Genomic DNA, 10,921 nt, shown 5'->3' with positions numbered 1-10,921 from the left:
ACTATTATAAGTATGGCTTAGCCTGGATGATGAAATCTATATTATAACATAATATAATCTGTATTATAATGTCTATATTATAGCATGACCCTATCTTAATAAATTTAGTTCCCCTGAAAGTTTTATGGCTTTTAGTATGAATATGTTCGCCTATAAGCTGGTGCGCTCCAAAACAATGACACAATTTGCATTTAGAAGATATATGCATTCACAATTTACAGTCTTCCAACCACCAATATGGATCAGCAATTTTGATGACCTCATTCTGCACTTCAGCTTCTCGTCAGATTTTCTGTCCAATCAAACGCTCTCTAGAATCTGAAGTGTCCCGCCCCCAACATTATAAAAATCCATGGTACTGAGTACCATGTCAAGTACAGTTTAACCCGGGCTGTGAAGTAAGCTAAACACTGTTGGCTATGTAAAAAGGGGGAGGAGCCACTGCATATGTCCCGCCCTTACTTCCCGTTTCGGTGGAAATTACGTCAACACATCGAATAACGCTGTGCGTTTCAAGGCACTTCACGGGGACTTTAATACTCTGGTATTAACTCTGTTGAGCACTTTACAGATGTTTAAATGCAAGGTCCATGTCTGTTAGGAAAAGCCCTTACGGTTAGGAAAGTTTTAATTATTTAGAGTAACGTTATCTTCTTAGGTGTATGTGTAAGCAGACAGTGGCTGGTGTTCTGTTGCATTCCAGCATTTCTTTATAACTGTGCAGTCAATCCACACAGCCTTTAATGGTATTCCAAATATACACTCACCAGCCAAACAGCCAATTATATGCAGCAGCACAGTGTATACAGTCAAGCAGATGCAAGTCAAGAGCTTCAGCTAATATTCAGTATGTTCAGTTTCTGGGAGCCTGTGCCCACTGTAGCTTCAGATTCCTGTTATTTGCTGACCATGTGTGTGTGTGTGAAACCTGATGTTGTTTTCTGCTGTTGTAGCACATCCACCTCAAGCTTCAGTGTGTTGTGTGTTCTGAGATGCTTTTCTGCTCACCACAGTTATTAAGAGTGGTTATTTGAGTTACCATAGCCTTCTTCTCATCTCAAACCAGTCTGACCATTCTCCTTGGACATCTGCCATCAAGAAGGCGTTTCCACCCGAACTGCAGGATGTTTTTGTTCTTTTGCACCATTCTGAGTAAACCCTAGAGACGTGTGTGTGTGAAGGTCCCAGGAGATAAGCAGTTAATGAAATACTCAAACCAGCCCTTCTGTCACAAATTCCAAAGGCAGTGAGATCAGATATTTTCCCTCTCTGGTGTTTCTGTCATTAATTGAAGCTCTTGAGCTGTATCTAGATTCTAGATTTTAATAATTGTGCTGCAACCATGGCATGAATGAGCAGGGGTACAGTTGTTCCTGTTAAAGTGGCTGGTGACTGTACACTTTTGTATTCAGCCCATTAAGCGAACTACTTCTTAGTGAACTTTGATCCAGGTTTTAAACGATTCCTTTCTCCACACTCGACATGTTGCAGTGGCTCCGTCTCTCCTTTACGTTAACGAAATGTTCTGTGCTCGGCCATTAGCATGCGGAGTGCGTTCTGCGTACACTTAAAGTTCACAAAGCTGTTTAGTTCTCCCTCAGAGAACACCAAAGATCTCACATTTACACTCCGTTGCGGCCGTCTTCCTCCCAAGTGCTGTATAATAATCACCAAAAAAAAAAAACAATTTTTATATCATATATATATATATATCACAATGCACAATCTTGCCCTCGATTTTCCTCCCCCCACCCCCGAGGCTTATGTAATGCTCTCTGAGCTCTGAGGACAGGGCGTGGTGTGTATAGTTGTAGCTCTAGAACACAGGGTTCTCGGCAGAGGTCCTGTGGGGAAACGCTGCTTCCTCTTTATGTACAGCTGTGTGAAGTCTAATAGCTGTGCCCAGTCTGTACAACACTCAGCATCATGAACATCAGGTGATGTATTTTATACCAGCACATCTGCGTCACTTTACAGTCGGCATCAGACGACACTCGGACTAATATTGTTTCGTTTTGAAAATGTTTGCGCGTTCCGGAAGCCTGCCTGTGCCATGGAATGCAGGAGGAAGGGATAATGGTGTCATGTGACGTCATGCTGTAACACAAGCCTGCAACGGTGATGTCCTCATATCGGAGCGAGGAGACTCCCTGATCTTTTGCATCTGTATAACACATGATCCATATGAGCACTTCCATTTTGGCGCTTGACTAATTCAGCTGTGGCTTGAGTGAACACTGGTTATAGTGTGTCATAGAGTGTTTATAGCATGGGGCAGTGTGTTTATAGCATGGTGCAGCGTGTTTATAGCATGGGCAGCGTGTTTATAACATGGGGCAGCGTGTTTATAGCATGGTGTAGCGTGTTTATAGCATGGGGCAGCGTGTTTATAGCATGGGGCAGCGTGTTTATAGCATGGGGCAGCGTGTTTATAGAATGGTGTAGCGTGTTTATAGCATGGTGTAGCGTGTTTATAGCATGGGGCAGCGTGTTTATAGCATGGGGCAGCGTGTTTATAGCATGGTGCAGCGTGTTTACAGCATGGTGTAATGTAAAATTATAGTGTGTCAGTTGATATTGAAGTACCTTTCTGTCTCACTGACCATGTTTACTCTTATGCCTTGTAATGAACACAGGCACAACGCTATCATGTCCAAGTTTATTAAACCCAAACTGAAGGTAAAGTGTGTAACGTGTGTAACGTGTGTGTGTGTGTGTGTGTGTGTGTGTGTGTGTGTGCTGCTTATGGTGTGCAGTGGTTTCACTCTATGGACATTATTTCCTGGCTATAATACAAGTACGAAATCTAAAAGGAATTTTATTCCTCATTCACACCGTCTTGTATCTTGAGTGTCAGAACTTTGTCCAAAGTACAAAAAAACCAGGACTGACTGTACCATGAAAATGTTCTGTACTGTTTTTAAAAATTAAATAAATGTATAAATATTTATATATATGAACTATTAATAAATATTAAAGCAAATAAAAGATATACACCCAAACTGAACAAAAAAGTAACACTCCAAATAACACACAAAAATGGAGACATCCCAAATGAATTAAAAAAAAAAAACACTGCAAATAACACAACAAAATTTGTCAGTGATAGTTTTTATTTTGCCTCTAGACTCCTAGAACCAGGTAATTGGACACAATCGAGAACCAGGTAATTGGACACAACGAACAAGGCTTGGCACATCAGATATAAAACACTGAGCAATACTTCACGTCTGAGTGGTGGTTTGTGTATACAGTCATGGGGGAAAAAGAAAGTACACCATCCTTCAATTCTGTGTTTTTATTTATCGGGGCCTATATTACAATTGTGTGGTCCTCACCAGCTTTTTTTTTAATCCCCCCCAATCTTGTCCGCACTGGTTCCAATGCATTTTGGGATTTTTGACTAGTGTAGTGTCCATCTGTTGCATACTGCAAAATCTCACCGGAAACAGAGCACCATCTGGGTATTTCTCGCCTCCCCCTCTGGTGTACTGCTCGTCGGCTACTGCGTAGTAGCATCGTAAACGATTTCGGATGCAGCCATTGAGCGCGTGCACTGGGAAATGGTGTTTGCGGCGGCCATGTTTGTAGGTCTTAAAGCAGTCTCGGAGCTGGAGTTCGTCGTCGATTCCAGCATTGACACGCCACTTTAATTTAAAGTTTGAACAGAGTTTGATTCATTGCAGCAAGATGGACATAAACGTACTTCTGATGTTTTGCTTAAATGTAGGCTGAACATGAAGGCTGAAAGCGTGTAAATTATCATTCATGAATTAAGCATTGTAAAATGTGTGTGTGTGTGTGTGTATATATATATATATATATATATATATATATATAGACATAGACATATATAATCTGAAATCTGTATGATTGCTGCATTTATGTCCTGTTGATAGGAAAATGACAAGGTTTTTATCAAGGTCAGTCGATATTATAATCCCCACCATCAGGTGAGCTTTTCATCATATTTCGACGCGAGAGCAAGTCACAAGACTGTAACCTGTGTGGTAGAGCGTATAAAATGAGCCCGGGATAAGCAGAGTACGCATCTCCGGTATTAATTTTTTATTCGTAGCTTCCCGGCAGACAGAGAGGTTCAGCTGAAATGCTGACCAGGTGCTTGCCAGCCACTTTTTTTATTTTCTCTCCCATCCACCTATCAGAGAAAGAATAACAATGTCATATTGACTTGTACAAAGCTATTATTTAAACTGGATATGTACATCAAGGACACAAACACTATGCTGCATCGGAGACAATTATGAGGACAAAATAAGAATAATTCACTCATTATCGTGAACGAACAGTCTGGTCATACTTTTTGCACCCCCCCCTCCCCCCCCAATTGATTGAGTATAAATGTTGATCCGGATGGGTGTGTAGCGCAGCGCAGTGCAGTCAGTGGGATGTAGACAGCAGGGTGGACGGAGTCGTGTGAGGGTGATGTTTTCTCCCTGTTTCAGGGCAGGACAGCAGGCAGGGCCAGGACTTGGCTGCGTCCCCACATGCATTTAATACTGCAGCATTTCTGTGTCTATCCACGCTGCAGAGATGGAGAGAGACGCACACACTCACGCTTTTGCCTAGTCATACCTCCACAAGAAGCGTCCCTAGCTTTGAAATCATTCTAGCGGAGCACTAGACTGCACAAGTGGCTGCGCTTTTTTACTTTTATTTTGCAATTGACTTGAAGGTTTTTTTTTCCCCCTGAGGTAGGTCTGTACATTGCGCTGTAATGCATGTGTGTGAATGTAGAGAGCTGCATGGTGTGTGTCTGTGTGTGTTTTCTGTCTGCATGACTCTGCAGTGTGATCAGACGAGTCGAAGTGAATCAGCCGTGTCGTCCTACGCCACTCGTTTTTAGCCTTGATTAACGGCTACAGTCGTAGGCATCATTAAAGAAAACAAAATAGCTTCACGCCATCATCTTAAGTAAACACAAACCAGGCTTTTCTTTAACGTCGTACGGTATAAGCTTTCCATCCAAATAACAATTCTCATGTAATAATTACATAAACACAGACACAGAGGAGCTTTTAGATGCAAAACTAGACTGAAATAAATAATGAGCTTGGCATTTAAATGAGCTTGACAGGAAATATAAATATTTAACCTTGGCAGGTTAGCTGTCGTAGCCGAGATTATAAATGTCGTAACTGATCATCTTTAATTAACTGAGGAAGGCAAGCATCATGATGATGGTTAAAATAATGCAGGTTTTAGGTGTGTTTGAGTGTTTTGATTCTTTTTTTTTTTTTGCATGATCACTATTCCCCCCAGTATATTTCCAACATCTGTATCGGTGTGTCTATATGCCAGCGTGTGGGTATGTGTGTGTGTGTGTGTGTGTGTGTATGTGTGTGTGTGTATATATATATATATATATATATATATATATATATATATATATATATATATATATATATATATATATATATATATATATATCCACAATAATTATAAAAATGTAGTGTTTTTTTAGTTAGGTTTTAATTTTAGTGTTCATGGGAAAGAGTAAAAGAATTGTGATGATTCATCCTGCACCCCTGGGGCGTGTGCTCTACTTCTGTCCCCTTTGCTGTAAATATTAATGTTCATTTGCTTTCTTGAATGCTATTGGCTGGTGTCTAAACAAATCCAATTCAATTAATCCAATTAATTCTGTTTTAAAGGGTTAGGCGCCAACCAGCAGAATCAAACCATGGACCTAAAGTCGAGCGCTTTTAAGACGAGGATAAAAATGTTAACGCCACAGTGTGCGTAAAGAATACATCCGAATTGTTTCAGATTGGGGGAAAATGTAGCCAATAAAGAGTCTCCGGTGGTTAATCGCGTTCTCGCTGATTAATGATTACTACTTGGCGTTCGTGTCCTGTGAGAGTAGGAGGAGCTTATGGTCCAAACTGACCAAAAATTGGCTCCATAAAGCGGTGCACTCATTTCCTCAGTGTTTATCTGGCCTGTATCCTCCATATTCTTCTTCCTGCGCTGGTAGCAGATGTGTTTCCATGGAAACTTGGTCGTTTTCCGGCGATGCTGATTTCCCAGAGGGAGTGCTGCTCTTCAGCTCGGTGAGGTGTGATTCGATCTAACAGGATGTTCTGACGTTAACAAGATGCCTGAAGAACAATCAAAAGATTTATGGATGATTTGGTCGTGTTTTTGAACCTGCATTGGGCTCTGTTTGGGGACGGCGGGGACGGCGGGGACGGTGGAGATGGAGGATATGGGAAGGGATAGAGTCTGGCTAAACAGGACATGCTTAAATTGCAAAGACAGTTCCACTTTGCTAGGCTGAATTGACAGTAAATGGGCATAGGTGAGCTGTACCACCAGTACGGATCAACAGTTTTGGTAAGGTCATTCTGCACTTCAGCTTCTCACCGGATTTTATGTCCAATCAAATGCTCGCTAGAATCTGAAGTGTCCCGCCCCCAACATTTGTAAGTTTCCTGGCTGTAAGGTAAGCTAAACGTGCGCACTTCACTTTCGCTTTCGAATTGGTGGCCATTCAGGGATGGCACTTGCTTGAACGGTGGATTCGTTATTATTCTTAATGAAAAGCACAACAACAAATCCAAAATATTGCCAAATAGGTGCTTTTACATTTCACTCTGAAACCAAATCTTCCACCATCGTCTTGTCAGTCGGCTGGCCTCGCTCTCGTCACGTGATAAATGAAATCTGACTCCTGCTGATCTGTGCTGCGACTCATTCAGCTCGTGCCGAGTTGAGCAGACGCGGTCAGTTTTTAGTTGTTTAAAAAAACCCAAAACGACAATCGGGGGGGGGGGGTGCCGCAGTGGGTAAGTGACGTAATTGGTGTGCAGCCGAGCACCGTGTAACACTGACTATCGCAGAAAGCCTAGGAGCCACTCGGTACAGTGCTGTGAAAAAGTATTTGACCCCATCCTCATTTCTTCTGTTTTTGTGTATATCTCATACTAAATAGTTTTAGATCTTCAAATGAACTACAACACAATACAAAGGCAACCTGAGTAAACGCACAATACAGTTTTTATTTTTTATTTTTTACTGAAGGAAAAAAGTTCCAACACCTATAACGTGAAAACCTAATTGCCCCCTTAAACTTAACCTGGTTGTGCCACTTTTAACAGCAGTAACTGCAACCAAGGGCTTCCGATAACTGGAGATCAGTCTTTCACTTACTTCTAGGACTAGGATTTACTCCTATGCTTTGGATCATTGTCTTGCTGCATAATCCAGTTGCTCTTGATTTTCTGGTAGAGAGCAGAATTCATGTTTCCCTCAATTATTGCAAGTTGCCCAGGCCCTGAAGCAGTAAAGCATCCCCACACCATCACACTTCCACCACCATGCTTGACTGTAGGTATGATGGTCTTTTTGTGAAATTCTGTGTTTGGTTTATACCAGATGTAACGGGACCCGTCTTCCAAACAGTTCCACTTTCAACTCCTCAATCCACAGAACATTCTCCCAAAAGGTTTCAGGATCAAGGTGTGTTTTGGCGAAATTCAAACGAGCTTTAATGTTCTTCTAGGTTAGCAGGGGTTTTCACCTCGCCACCCTTCCATGGATGCCATTTTTGCCCAGTGTCTTTCTGATAGTGGAGGCATGAACAGTGTCCTTTACTGATGCAAGAGAGGCCTGTAGTACCTTTTGATGTTGTCCTTGGTTCTTTTGTGACTTGCTGGAGGAGTAGTCCCTGTGCTCTTGGAGGAATTTTGGAAGGTCAGCCTCTTCTGGGAAGGTTCACTACTGTGCTGAGTTTTTCCATTTGGAGATAATGGTGGTTCTTTGGAGTCCCAGAAAGGTTGGAATTTTAGCAATTTAGTTATGAGCTTTATTTCTGAATCATTTAGTAAAGAGTCTCCTTATACATAAATACATTGACAAACATTTTCAGTTTTCATCCATACAATTAAGTTACAAACAGCTTGAACAATGATGTCCAGTGTTAGCATGGTGCTTTTGTGTCATAGCAGTCTATCATCCACCTCATTCAGTGCATTTTTTAAAAATCTATAGAAAGCACAGTGGCACAAATCGAGTGTACGGCCTACTCGCTAACACTGAAAGATGTCGCATGTGCTGGTGATGCTGTCGGAGTCTCGTATTCTGTGACACACTTTTGCAGAGGGGGGTATAAATATCTGAACCCGTCCTCTCTTCAGCGAGGTCACACAGGACGTCTTTAAGAGGACGAGCTCGTTATCAGGACACTGTGGGAATAAGAGTTGTCTCTCTCACACAGACCTGATTATCAGACGGACGGGAAACATGTCACATGGTGTAGTGGTGTAAACCCCATGGTCTTCTCCCTGTTGACGTCTGCATACACTTTTGAGATTGAAAACGAATCAGAACCCAAAATTCAAATCTCAGAAATACAGATTGGATATAAATTAGCCCAAAGATGTAGTATCTGGGATTCCCAGGGTAAAATCTAGAATTTTCTATAGATCTGTGTAAATATGAACAAAAACATTTTCACAATCAGATTTTCACACGAGTCCTAAAAGTAGATAAAGATAACCCAATTAAATAAGACACACACACACACACACACACACAAAATAAAGAGTTTGGACTCCACCAATCCACAGTCGGATTTTAGCTGGTTAGTCTACACTAACGTTACCTTACAGACAATCATCAGCCAGATCTTTAGCCAAAGTTACCTGCTTAATCTGAACTTGGCTGTTATAGTAGAACATGCACTCACCTCGTTATGGTTCATATCTTCCATTTTGACTCCACTTCACGTCTCTTCACTTTGCAGTCATGGACAAGCGTGAGAGATGACAGTGATTTGCTAAAGCATTAATGCTGAAAGCATCTATTTTTTTCCTGGGAATCCTGGATGTGTCAACTTTATCCTAATTTACATAAAATCTGCATTTTTGACATTTGTATTTTTTCAGGTTTTTCTTTTTTTTTTGAAGTCTCAAAACCAACAATTTAGAAGTTTAAAAGTTTAATTTTAGAAGTTTAAAAGAAAAAACCACTGGGGAAAACGTTCACTTATTACACACACCACAGAAAGAAAAAAAAGAGAATTGTTTTGAATGTATTGTGTATGTAATTGAAATATTTATATGAAATTGATGGTCAGATTCCAAGCTCTATAGGTTTAGTCTTTAGGTTTAGAAACGATTTGAACAGCGGTTATTACGAGCAGATGGAGGGCGTGGGGTCGGACTTTGTCTCTGTCATCATGGAGTTGGAATGTGAGCGAGTTATCAGACTGTGCAGTATAGAGAGAGAGAGAGAGAGAGAGACAGAGCATGCTGTAGAGAGAGGGGGGAGAGAGAGCACGCTGGTGAGAGAGTGAGAGAGCTATAGAGAGGGGGGGAGAGAGAGAGCGGGTGCTGGAGAGAGGGAGAGTGCGCTGTAGAGAGAGAGAGAGAACATGCTGTTGAGCGAGAGAGAGCGAGCGAAAGCGAGTGTTATAGAGAGAGAGAGTGAGAGCACTTTAGAGAGAGAGGGAGCGAGCGCTGTAGAGAGAGAGAGAGAGCGCGAGCGCTGTAGAGAGAGAGAGAGAGAGAGAGCGCGAGCGCCGTAGAGAGAGAGAGAGAGAGAGAGAGGGAGCGAGCGCTGTAGAGAGAGAGAGAGCGCTGTAGAGAGCGCGAGCTGTAGAGAGAGAGAGAGAGAGCGCAAGCTGTAGAGAGAGAGAGAGAGCGCGAGCTGTAGAGAGAGAGAGCGAGCGCTGTAGAGAGAGAGCGAGCGCTGTAGAGAGAGCGAGCGCTGTAGAGAGAGAGCGAGCACTGTAGAGAGAGAGAGAGCGAGCGCTGTAGAGAGAGAGCGAGCGCTGTAGAGAGAGAGAGAGAGCGCGAGCGCTGTAGAGAGAGAGAGAGAGAGAGCGAGCGCTGTAGAGAGAGAGGGAGGGAGCGAGCGCTGTAGAGAGAGGGAGAGGAGAATATTCTAGAGTTTCGGTGTGGCGCTCTAATGGGAGAGAGAGGGGGGCGAGGGAGATCTGCTTGAGTAGGAGGAACAGTGCAAGTGTGTAGGAGGAGTGTGTGAGTTGGTGTTATCTCGATCGTGCACACGGCTCGTTATCTGACTCTAGCTGCACCTCTTTCGCTCTGTAGCGAGTTTACCCGGCGTGTTGGTGAGTTTTTTTTTCTGCTCATTTCTATTTGCATGTTTCTATAAGCTTTGTTTTTTTATGGAAAGGGCTGCATCATCCGTCAGAGGTGAAAAAAGTGTTGTAACGAACGTTATTCCCAGAGAACACGCTGAAATCAGATGAGTCGCACCGACATGAGGCGTTTCTCAACTGACCGTTAAAATGTGTCTCGTCATGCGAGTCTCCATGACGTCATTTCAGCTCATGCTTGTCAGGGCGGGGTGTGGCGTTTAATCCTGTGGCTGTACACGGATAACGTGCACCGTTTCTGTGCTGCTGACCGTGATCTTCATCCCCACTGTGAGTCTTCAGCACAAACTCCGCTGAATCCAGGTAGAGACGTGCTGAGTTCACTCCGTCTGAGATTTCTAACGGGTTAAAGCAATAGCTCACCCTAAAAGAAATGTCCCAAACATGTCCCAGTTATCATAAATATAGTTGAGATCTCTTTGGTGTGTGAATTTAGCTTCTGTAGTTTTGTGCTGGAGCTACGACGGTGATGTAGCTTACAAGTAATAGAGGTATATAACCTCCATTTGAGCGTGGCGTGCTGAAGTGCGTGCCACAGCGATGTCTCCTCAGCCAGTCCCTCCAGGATTTTGTGAGAAATGAACGCACAATCAAGCGACCGCTGCAATATTCACAGGAGCTTGCGATTTTATTTTTCAACATTGCCAGAGATTTCCTGCTGATTTTGGCCAAGATGCATCATGTGACCTCATCGTAAAGCACGTTCAGCCAAAGCCCTCTTCGATTCACGTGCTTCAAACATGAGTACAGCTAAAAGGTCTCATTTACCAACAAACA

The 10,921-nt window shown here is 42.7% G+C and overlaps 1 protein-coding gene across 7 annotated transcripts in view; it reads left to right on the top strand.

The window, feature by feature from the left end:
• The window catches only part of sptan1 (spectrin alpha, non-erythrocytic 1), a 46,557-nt gene that overhangs the window by 1,211 nt on the left and 34,425 nt on the right, over positions 1–10,921 (top strand). Inside the window, exon 1 of one of the 7 annotated variants that reach the window (XM_053648181.1) lies at positions 9,880–10,096. The exons of the other annotated variants lie outside the window; for them this stretch is intronic. The gene's annotated coding sequence lies outside the window, so the exon portion shown is untranslated. Of the gene's footprint in view, positions 1–9,879; positions 10,097–10,921 lie in introns of those variants that run through there. 7 annotated transcript variants of the gene reach the window in all.

The sequence above is a fragment of the Ictalurus furcatus genome, chromosome 18 (genome assembly GCF_023375685.1).
Source record: "Ictalurus furcatus strain D&B chromosome 18, Billie_1.0, whole genome shotgun sequence".
Classification (NCBI taxonomy): Eukaryota; Metazoa; Chordata; class Actinopteri; order Siluriformes; family Ictaluridae; genus Ictalurus; species Ictalurus furcatus.
The sequence above is the reverse complement of the archived record's forward strand: the minus strand, read 5'-3'. Positions and strand labels throughout refer to the sequence as shown.